Source organism: Salvelinus namaycush, unplaced genomic scaffold, assembly GCF_016432855.1.
Source record: "Salvelinus namaycush isolate Seneca unplaced genomic scaffold, SaNama_1.0 Scaffold867, whole genome shotgun sequence".
In the NCBI taxonomy this organism is placed as follows: Eukaryota; Metazoa; Chordata; class Actinopteri; order Salmoniformes; family Salmonidae; genus Salvelinus; species Salvelinus namaycush.
The window spans coordinates 60878-72500 of NW_024061605.1; the positions used below are offsets into that span (position 1 = coordinate 60878).

An 11623-nucleotide genomic window follows, 5' to 3' on the forward strand; every position below is an offset into this window, starting at 1 on the left:
GGCCAAGGTCCTCCAGGCAAATGTGGAGAAGCGTGCCGGGCAGGTGCCGGCTCTGTCGATGTACCCCGAGGCGATGTGGTGGAGCCGTTTTGCACCAAACGTGTGATAGTGTCCCGGCATTACCTGGTCCACCTGCTCACTATCCACCAGCCCCACCAGGCGCTCACAGCTACTGACGTAGTCGCTGACCCGGCTGGTGGGCAGCCAGTCGACCATGGCTCCGTCATAGACCACGTCCCCGCTGAACAGCATCTTGTTGTCCCCGTCGTGCAGGCAGATGCTTCCCCGGGAGTGGCCGGGCATGTGCAGCACCGTTAGCTGCCTGTCGCCCAGGTTGATGACATCACCTGAGGGAGAGCAAGGAGAGAGAGACGGGGAAAATGGACTCATTGAGCAATAAGATATTCCAACTGCATTGCAGCACTGACACAGCAGAAGTGTATTGACTGGCGCACAAATTACACAGGGATAGGACGCTAGGTGGGGAGAGTTTGCTCCAACTTTGCCAAGTGAGCAGCAATGAGTGAAAATGAAACAAGACGGGTCAAAAGACCTGCTATGATGAAGAATATGGTTCAGGAGTGTGTGTGTGTGTGTGTGTGTGTGTGTGTGTGTGTGTGTGTGTGTGTGTGTGTGTGGTGTGTGTGTGTGTGTGTGTGTGTGTGTGTGTGTGTGTGTGTGTGTGTGTGTGTGTGTGTGTGTGTGTGTGTGTTGTGTGTGTGTGTGTGTGTGCGCGTGCGTGCGTGCTTGTTTGTTTTAGACGTCTTCATGGGTCCAAATTCCAAAATGGACCTGGAGCTTTCCCATCCGGACCTGATATGCATCTGTTTTTTTTTAAATATAGAGATCGTTCCAAACGGACCTGAGGACAGCTAGAGCCGTTCCGTACAGACCTGGTCGGATCCAGATGCGGTCCTTCTCCTTTAACTTTTAATTCTGTCATTTTAATTCCATCTTCCATTGATTCGTGTAGATATCTTCAAACTTTTGCCACACACAGAGCGAGGCTCTACGGCTGTAGCTTATTTAAGCAATAATGCCCAAGCAGGTGAGGTATATGGCCAATATACCACGGGCTAAGAGCTGTTCTTATGGACACAGCGCTTAGCCGTGGTATATTGGCCATATATCAAAGCCTCAAGGTGCCTTATTGCTATTATAAACGGGTTACCAACGTCATTAGAGCAGTAAAATAAATGTTTTGTCATACCCATGGTAAACGGTACGATATACCACAGCTGTAGTCAATCAGCATTAACGGCTCGAACCACCCAGTTTATAATGCCGCTTTGATGACTCATGATTGGTCAACAACAAGCTACACGCTCCACTCTTGTATTTGTATTTATTAAGGATCTTTTCCTGGGGTGCAGCAACATTAAGGCAGTTATATACAAAAACTAAATATTACATGACTACATGTCATAATACTTTTCACAACACATTAAGTGTGTGCCATCAGGCCACTACTCTAGTACCACATACAATACATGACCAAATGTATGTGGACACCTGCTCATCGAACATCTCATTCCAAAATCTTACTCATTAATATGGAGTTGGTCCCCCCTTTGCTGCTATAACAGCCTCCATTCTTCTGGGAAGGATTTCCACTAGATGTTGGAACCTTGCTGTGGGGACTTGCTTCCATTCAACCACAAGAGCATTAGTGAGGCTGGGCACTGATGTTGGGCGATTAGTCCTGGCTCGCAGTCGGCGTTCCAATTCATCCCAAAGGTGTTCGATGGGGTTGAGGTCAGGGCTCTGTGCAGGCCAGTCAAGTTCTCCCACACCGATCTCAACCAATCATTTCTGTACGGACCTCGCTTTGTGCACGGGGGCATTGTCATGCTGAAATAGGAAAGGGCCTTCCACCAAACTGTTGCCACAAAGTTGGAAGCACAGAATCGTCTAGAATGTCATTGTATGCTGTATCGTTAAGATTTCCCTTCACTGGAACTAAGGGGCCCGAACCATGAAAAACAGCACCAGACCATTATTCCTCATCTACCAAACTTTACAGTTGGCATTATGATATCGGGCAGGTATGTTCTCCTGGCATCCGCCAAATCTAGATTCATCCGTCGGACTGCAAGATGGGGAAGCGTGTTTCATCACTCCAGAGAACGTGTTTTCACTGCTCCAGAGTCCAATGGCGGCGAGCTTTACACCACTCCAGCCAATGCTTGGCATTGCGCATGGTGATCTTAGCATTGTGTGCAACTGAGGACAGACTATTTTTACACGTGCTGCACGCTTCAACAGTCAGTCGTCCCGTTCTGTGAGCTTGTGTGGCCTACCACCTCGCATCCGAGACGTTGTTGCTCCTAGACGTTTCCACTTCACAATAACAGCACTTACAGTTGACCGGGGCAGCTCTAGTAGGGCAGACATTTGACAAACTTGTTGGAAAGGTGGCATTCTATGACGCTGCCACGTTGAAAGTCACTGAGCTCTTCAGTAAGGCCATTCTACTGCCAATGTTTGTCTATGGAGATTGCATGGCGGTGTGCTCAATTTTATACACCAGTCAGCAATGGGTATGGCTGAAATAGCCAAATCCACTATTGAAGTGATGTCCACACACTGTTGTATATATAGTTTATCTACAATACAAAATCCATGTGTATGTGTGTGTGTAGAGTGTGTGTGTTATCATGTGTGTATGTATCATGTGTATGTGGGTGTCTGTGCCGGTGTGAAAAGCAAGAGCAGCAGCATAAATTATAAAATGTAGGCGCTCTCTCTCTCTCTCTCTCTACTGCAGCAGTCACGGTTCTCCTGGCCCTGCCCCTCCCTCTCCTGGCCCTGCCTCTCCCTCTCCTGGCCCTGCCTCTCCCTCTCCTGGCCCTGCCCCTCCTTCACTCCCTCCCTCTCCTGGCCCTGCCTCTCCCTCTCCTGGCCCTGCCCCTCCTTCGCTCCCTCCCTCTCCCTCTCCTGGCCCTGCCCCTCCCTCTTCTGGCCCTGCCTCTCCCTCTCCTGGCCCTGCCTCTCCCTCTCCTGGCCCTGCCCCTCCTTCGCTCCCTCCCTCTCCCTCTCCTGGCCCTGCCTCTCCCTCTCCTGGCCCTGCCCCTCCTTCGCTCCCTCCCTCTCCCTCTTCTGGCCCTGCCTCTCCCTCTTCTGGCCCTGCCTCTCCCTCTCCTGGCCCTGCCTCTCCCTCTCCTGGCCCTGCCTCTCCCTCTCCTGGCCCTGCCCCTCCTTCGCTCCCTCCCTCTCCCTCTCCTGGCCCTGCCCCTCCCTCTTCTGGCCCTGCCCCTCCCTCTCCTGGCCCTGCCTCTCCCTCTCCTGGCCCTGCCCCTCCTTCGCTCCCTCCCTCTCCCTCTCCTGGCCCTGCCTCTCCCTCTCCTGGCCCTGCCCCTCCTTCGCTCCCTCCCTCTCCCTCTTCTGGCCCTGCCCCTCCCTCGCTCCCTCCCTCGCCTACCCCTGCCCCTCACTCCCTCCCTCTCCTGGCCCTGTCCCTTACACTCTCTCTCTCTCTCTCTCTCTCTCTCTCTCTCTCTCTCTCTCTGTCCTGGCCCTGCCCCTTACTCCCTCCCTCTCTCTCTCTCCTGGCCCTACCCCTCGCTCCCTCCCTCCCTCTCCTGCCGTTGATTTTGCTAATTTATTAAAAATAAAAAAACTTAAATCACATTTACATAAGTATTCAGACCCTTTTATCATTACTTTGTTGAAGCACTTTTGGCAGCGATTACAACGTCAAGTCTTCTAGGTTATGATGCTACAAGCTTTGCACACCTGTATTTGGCGAGTTTCTCCCATTCTTCTCAAGCTCTGTCAGGTTGGATGGGGAGCGTCGCTGCACAGCTATTTTCAGGTTTTTCCAGAGATTTTCCATCGGGTTCAAGTCTGGGCTCTGGCTCGGCCATTCAAGGACATTCAGAGACTTGTCCTGATGCCACTCCTGCGTTGTCTTGGCTGTGTGCTTAGGGTCGCTGTCTTGTTGGAAGTTGAACCTTCGCCCCAGTCTGAGTTCCTAACCTGCTCCAGAGCACTTTTCATCAAGGATCTCTCTGTACTTTGCGCCTTTCATCTTTTCCTTGATCTTGACTAGTCTCCCAGTCCCTGCCACTGAAAAACATCCCCACAGCATGATGCTTCCACCACCATGCTTCACCGTAGGGATGGTACCAGATTTCCTCCAGACATGACATTTGGCATTCAGGCCAAAGAGTTCAATCTTGGTTTCATCAGACCAGAGAATCTTGTTTCACTGGTGCCTTTCGTGTGCCTTTTACTGAGGAGTGGCTTCTGTCTGGTCACTCTACCACAAAGGCCTTATTGGTGGAGTCCTGCAAAGATGGTTGTCCTTCTGGAAGGTTCTCCCATCTCCACAGAGGAACTCAGGAGCTCTGTTAGAGTGATCATCGGGTTCTTGCTCACCTCCCTGACCAAGGCCCTTCTCCCCCGATTGCTCAGTTTGGCTGGACTGCCAGCTCTAGGAAGAGTCTTGGTGTTTCCAAACTTCTTCCATTTAAGAACGAAGGAGGCCACTGTGTTCTTGGGGACCTTCAATGCTGCAGAAATGTTTTGGTACCGTTCCCCAGATATGTGCCTCGACACAATCCTGTCACAGACAATTCCTTCGATCTCATGGCTTGGTTTTTGCTCTGACATGCACTGTCAACTGTGGGATCTTATATAGACAGGTGTGTATGTTAAATGATTAAGCATCTTGGTGTCTGCGTGCCGGAGGGGAGGCAGAAGGGCGTAAGGGCATATTTACAACTTCTTCCTGACTACTCTATGCCCCGACCGACCCACGCCTCACCGCACAGAGACACCAGAACGCTTTCAGGGATACACTCCACTAATGGGCCCACGAGAGAGAGAGAGACACACACACACACACACACACACACACACACACACACACACACACACACACACACACACACACACACACACACACACACACACACACACACACACACACACACACACACACACACACACACACACACACACACACGTTTGCCCTCTCTCTCCCATAAACACAAACGCTCTTCTTCACAGTCATTGTCACATTTAAATTGAACTGTCACACTTACCCTCTTGTTACAGTCTCACTCCACACTCAAAGACCAACCCTGTTCCAGTCAGTAAAATGTCCTAACCCATCTCTCCCTCCCTCTCTCTCTGCCTGCAGGACAGTAACATCCAGAAGAAGATAGACCATGAGATCCGGATGCGTGACGGGGCCTGTAAGCTGCTGGCTGCCTGCTCCCAGAGAGACCAGGCCCTAGAGGCCTCCAAGAGCCTGCTCACCTGCAACATCCGCATCATGGCCTTCATGTCAGAGCTGCAGAGGATGAAGGAGGCCCAGGTCATGCAGAGGGTCGCACTAAGGTCAGAGGGTAAACGGGCAAGGCAAGGGGGCGGGGTAGGAACTTAGAGGCGCATAAATGGAGGTATACCCATAGGGTGAAGGGTTTAATGTGTTCTAAGTGTGCAATTGAGCAGGGTTTACAATTAGAATTTCCGTTGTCATCCTCTTCTTTCTGTCTCTACTAGGTCAGCGGATGCAGGGCCCACGGACGACAGACTACCCAGTAAAGGAAAGGTGGCCATCTCAGGTAGGCCCCAGGTGTGTGTGTGTGTGTGTGTGTGTGTGTGTGTGTGTGTGTGTGTGTGTGTGTGTGTGTGTGTGTGTGTGTGTGTGTGTGTGTGTGTGTGTGTGTGTGTGTGTGTGTGTGTGTGTGTGTGTGTGTGTGTTTACCTATGTAAAGGAAAGATGCATGTCTACCCAATAGCAGAGCTTCATGTAGTCCACTTCATCAGCCCCAGGCCCTGACACCCTGTCTCATCTCCTATTATGCCATGCATATGCTGTCCGTCATGCTGAGGGGGGCAGGCTCATGATAAGCAAGATCGTCTCTGGGTCTCTTAGCCACCCCCCAAGGAGGACCCCGCACTAGGGAGGGGTGAGGGTATGTGGGTTATGGAAAGGGGTGAATTTAAAGGGTGAGTGGGATAAGGGGTTAGGCTGGGTGTAAGGGGGGAGAGGGAGGACTGGGTTTGGGGGGAGAGGGAGGACTGGGTTTGGGGGGAGAGGGAGGACTGGGTTTGGGGGGAGAGGGAGGACTGGGTTTGGGGGGAGGGAGGACTGGGTTTGGGGGAGAGGGAGGACTGGGTTTGGGGGGAGAGGGAGGACTGGGTTTGGGGGGAGAGGGAGGAATGGGTTTGGTGGGGAGAGGGAGGAATGGGTTTAGGGGGGGATGGGTTTGGGTTTGGGGGGAGAGGGAGGACTGGGCTTGGGGGGAGAGGGAGGACTGTGTTTGGGGGGAGAGAAGGAATGGGTTGGGGGGGATGGGTTTGGGGGGAGAGGGAGGACTGGGCTTGGAGGGAGGACTGGGTTTGGGGGGAGAGAAGGAATGGGTTGGGGGGATGGGTTTGGGGGGAGAGGGAGGACTGGGCTTGGGGGGAGAGGGAGGACTGGGCTTGGGGGGAGAGGGAGGACTGTGTTTGGGGAAGAGAAGGAATGGGTTGGGGGGGGGAATGGGTTTGGGGGAGAGGGAGGAATGGGTTTGGGGGGATAAGGAATGAACGGGTGAGGATGACGTTAGGGGGGGAGGGAATGAGGGGGTGAGGATTTAAACATTTTATTGTTTAAAGAAATTATGCAAAAGAGGTGGCAAACAAGTTATGCTGCTCAGCTGATTGGTTGACATATTGTCAATGGAGAAATGTTGTGACTAAACTTAACACAAAGAAAAATAACTTGTATTACCAAATAAGATAAATTACATAAAACACAATGGAAAAATACTTTGGAGTACCTTAAATGATACCATGGGCAGAAAACCTAATTAATCTCCATCGTTCATTGAAGGTGATGGGTCATTTATAACAAAACCTTTCGATATTGCCAATCATTTCAATGACTATTTCACTACTAAAGTGGAAACACTCAGACATGAAATGACAACATTGAACAGTGAACCATCATATTTTTGTATAAAAGATCTAATAATGAAAGAAGAGGATTGCTGTTTTTATTTTGGTCAAGTCCGTGTGGGAGAGGTGGAAAAGCTATTGATGGGAAACTGTTGAGAATGGTAGCAGACTGTGTTAAAATATACTCAGCAAAAACAGAAATGTTCCTTTTCAGGACCAAGTCTTTCAAAGATAATTTGTAAAAATCCAAATAACTTCACAGATATTCATTGTAAAGGGTTTAAACACTGTTTCCCATGCTTGTTTAATGAACCATAAACAATTAATGAACATGCACATGTGGAATGGTCGTTAAGACACTAACAGCTTACAGACGGTAGGCAATTAAGGTCACAGTTATGAAAACTTAGGACACTAAAGAGGCCTTTCTACTGACTCTGAAAAACACCAAAAGAAAGATGCCCAGGGTCCCTGCTCATCTGTGTGAACGTGCCTTAGGCATGCTGCAAGGAGGCATGAGGACTGCAGATGTGTCCAGGGCAATAAATTGTAATGTCTGTACTGTGAGACGCCTAAGGCAGCGCTACAGGGAGACAGGTTTGACAGTTGATCGTCCTCACAGTGGCAGACCACGTGTAACAACACCTGCACAGGATCGGTACATCTGAATGTTACACCTGCCGGATGGGTACAGGATGGCAACAACAACTGCCCGAGTTACACCAGGAATGCACAATCCCTCCATCAGTGCTCAGACTTTCCGCAATAGGCTGAGAGAGGCTCAACCGAGGGCTTGTAGGCCTGTTGTAAGGCAGGTCCTCACCAGACATCACGGTAACAACGTTGCCTATGGGCACAAACCCATCGTCGCTGGACCAGACAGGACTGGCAAAAAGTGCTCTTCACTGACGAGTTGCGGTTTTGTCTCACCAGGGGTGATAGTCGGATTCGCGTTTATCGTCGAAGGAATGAGCGTTACACCGAGCCCTGTACTCTGGAGCGGGATCGATTTGGAGGTGGAGGGTCCGTCATGGTCTGGGGCGGTGTGTCACAGCATCATCAGACTATTTACACAAATATTTACAAATGTTAAGTTTGCTAAAAATAAACGCAGTTGACCGTGAGAGGATGTTTCATTTTTTACATGTCATTTAGCAGACGCTTTTATCCAAAATGACTTAGTCAGGCGTGCATTTCTTTTTTTAAATGTATTTATGGTCCTGGTATTCGAACCCACAATCTTGGCATTGCAAGCACCATGCTCTACCAACGGAGCCGTATTACCACCCCTATTTGCTATATCTTTAACCAAACGTATAGGAGAGTGTGTCCACAGGCATGGAAGGAAGCTAAAGTAATTCCACTGCCTAAAAATAGTAAAGCACCCTTTGCTGGCTCTAACAGCCGCCCAATCAGTTTGCTGCCTATTCTTAGTAAATTGATGGAGAGGATTGTGTTTGACCAAATACAATGCTATTTTTCAGACAAGTTAACTACTGACTTTTGTCGTGTCTTTGGCTATGCCGGATTAAGTGATATGACATGCTATTCTATAAAATCCTTTCTCTGTAATTAATATTACCTGATTGAGCTAATCATGTAAATGTAATTAACTAGAAAGTTGTGGCACCACGAAATAATATTTATAGAGCTGTTATCTTCCGAATAAACTCTTAAAGACCTAGTAATATTTTACATCAATGGCAGTCAATGTTAATCGTCACATTATTTCAGTCTCATCTGAAAGTTGTAAATTCTTGGTTATCTTCACGAACCCTGGCTAACAAGTTGAATCAGCAATACAAAATTGGGTTTAATTATTTATTTACTAAATACCTAACTAATCACACAGAATTACATATACACAGAATGAATCATACCTTGATTACCAATTATGTCATAAAGGAAAACGTCCCTGGTGGGTTGGGTTTGAGTGAAAGAGCGGGAAGACTGAGGAACAAAGGGAGAAGCTGTGCTATCGTAAATACAATATCCTATGCATTCTAAATTACCGCCCATTTGGAAAAGGAAAATGCAATAAATATTTACTCTGAGCTGCGCTTCAATAGGTTGGTGGTAGATGGAAGGCCGTGTTGCCCAACAGAGTCCTTTGTCCTTTGAAGAGTGTCTCTGGTGGTGAACGGGATACGTTGTAGTGTCGTCGTTGTGTGGTAGACGGGATACTCTGTCTGTCCTTTCCTAGCCCACATTTACAGCTGCTGTTGCTAACTCAACGGCTAGGATGTCTCACTTCTTTAGTGAATAAGAGTTCAAAGTTCATACCATTCACAACCAAAGCTCACGCTGAGGTTGGCTTAGTTCTGTAGTTGACATGTTAGTCCTTTTTAACGTATGGACCGTCGTCCTCGGAACAGGAGGTTACATTTTTGTCAAGGGCTTTAAATAGTGGAGGGAGAAGGGTGTGTTTTCATAGTTTTATAACCCATGTCTCTTCACAGGGGCGGGCCACTGATTAGCAGAGCCCTAACCTTATGAAAACCCAAATCTCTCATTTGGGAAGCTAAAATTACATTTAATCTTTTCACCAATAATTTTAAATTCAAAGATTTAAATTGCTCAACAATTCCATGTGAATCTGATAACTCTGTGTAGACTTTCCACTGTAGAGTTTGTCATCCTATCATTGATGAGAATGTCTCAGATGACAACCGAACTGACATCATATTCATTAAGTACCAACGCATATGTTCAACTGGTCGGATTACGAAAATATGGTACATTTCCCCCCAACTTCTTTGATGTTCCCAGACTCTGTTTAACAAAGGCTATTCAAGAGTCCCTCTGTAGAGTCAAGAGAGAGAGGGAAGGGAGAAAGTTATTTATGGGGGGGGGGGTCATAAACCTTACCCACAGGCCAGTGTCATGACACTTTCATCATGGGTATAGAGGGCACTCAACTACTACTGCACTGACTTAGATGACTGATGATTGGTTAATGGTAATGGATAATAAGTTGGAGCTATATTGTTAGGTTTCAGTGCAGCCTTTGATGTTATTGATTATAAATAGAAAAAACAAACTTGCAGTGGCTTTACATCACCTGTCATCACATGGTTGGAGAGTTATTTATCCCCCCCAAAAAACAGAGAATATTATTCAATGGAAGCTTCTCTGACATCAGATATGTACAGTGCGGTGTCCCTCAGGGCAGTTGCCTTGGAACGTTACTCTTCTCTATTTTTACAAATTATTTGCCACTGGTCTTACACAAAGCTAGAATGAGTATGTATGCGGCTGATTCCACACTCTACATGTCAGCACCCAAAACCAGTGAGCTCACTGAAATTTGTGTTTGATTCAAAATATTTAGTACGTTGACATGCACAGTAATAATTCGATATTCAACTGATTATGTCAGTAGGCAGATTATGCAATAGTCATGTAAACACCTTATTCTACTTATCTTAATCGGCGTACGGTCAAAATCGAAATAAGCATCTGCTGATTAAAACACCTGGTTTTCTGGGCAATCTTTTGAATTATCAGGACGTGTAAACATCTTAATGGGCATTCCAGTGGTGTATCTGATCTGCCAGCACCGGGAGCTCAAATCTCTCTCTTTAGCGCGAGTGAAGTGAGTTCGGAACTGGATGTACATGTCTTAGAAGTAGTTTTCACAAACAAACATATATTATGTCCGAAACTCAGAACAAATATGCTTCCCAAAAATAACATGGTCGCTGTGGTAGAACGTTTAGTTTGATTGGCAATTTTCGGCATTGATCAGAGTGCCATCAGGTAGCCTGATTTCAGATGTGTCCATGTAAACAGGATTATTAAAGAAATCGTTCTTCTTCCAAAGCATTTAAATGTTATAATCAAACTATTATATTAATCTGAGTATCCACAATAGTCTCATTATTGTTTGCATGTGAACATACTCCTACTCATTAAAGGGTGTGATCATTGCGCAAGTTGAGGAAGCCAAACTTCTAGGTATAACATTGGATGGTCAGTTATCATGGGCAGTGGTCTGTTATACAATATATTTTTTAGACAAAAGTCAACTGTACTAGTTGTTCAGGCTTTGGTCCTATCTTGATAACTGTCTGGTAATATGGTCATGTACTGCAAAGAAAGACCTAGCAAACCTGCAGCTGGCTCAAAACAGAGCAGCACACCTTTCCCTTAACACACCCATCATTTTTTGTTGTTGTATTGTTTGTATAATGTTTTAGTTGCATTGTTTGGATATCGTTGTATTTTACATTTGTGTGACTTTCCTTGTCTATCAATGTTTTGTTACTTGCCATGTTTTTTGTGGACCCTACGAAGTGTAGCTGCTGCTTCGGCAAAAGCTAATGGGGATCATAATAAACTAAACGAAATAAAAGGATGAGGGTGGGAGTAGAAAGGAAAATAGGTAATTAAAGGATTATGATGAACTGCGCTGGCTCAGTGGGAGGACAGGAGGACAGAGGGCTCTGAGGCCTGTCTGTCTGCTTCGGACTGCTCTCAGATAGAGGGGCACACACACACACAAAGGGAGTTGTTGAGTTGATGAACAGAAGTTGTGACTTATCATTGATTGACTGGGTAGACAGGAAGCCATTTAGCTAGTAAGCTCAGTTCAGAGCATGGACTATGTTAGACTAGACATCCACTGTACAGAAATTCATCATACACACACAAGCGCGCGCACACACACACAGATCACACACCACACACACACAGATCACACACCACACACACACACACAGATCACACA

General features: G+C 47.3%; 1 pseudogene; it reads left to right on the forward strand.

The window, feature by feature from the left end:
* The first annotated feature begins 1036 nt into the window (after window positions 1–1036).
* Window positions 1037–11623, forward strand: part of LOC120043097 — a 47027-nt pseudogene continuing 36440 nt past the window's right edge.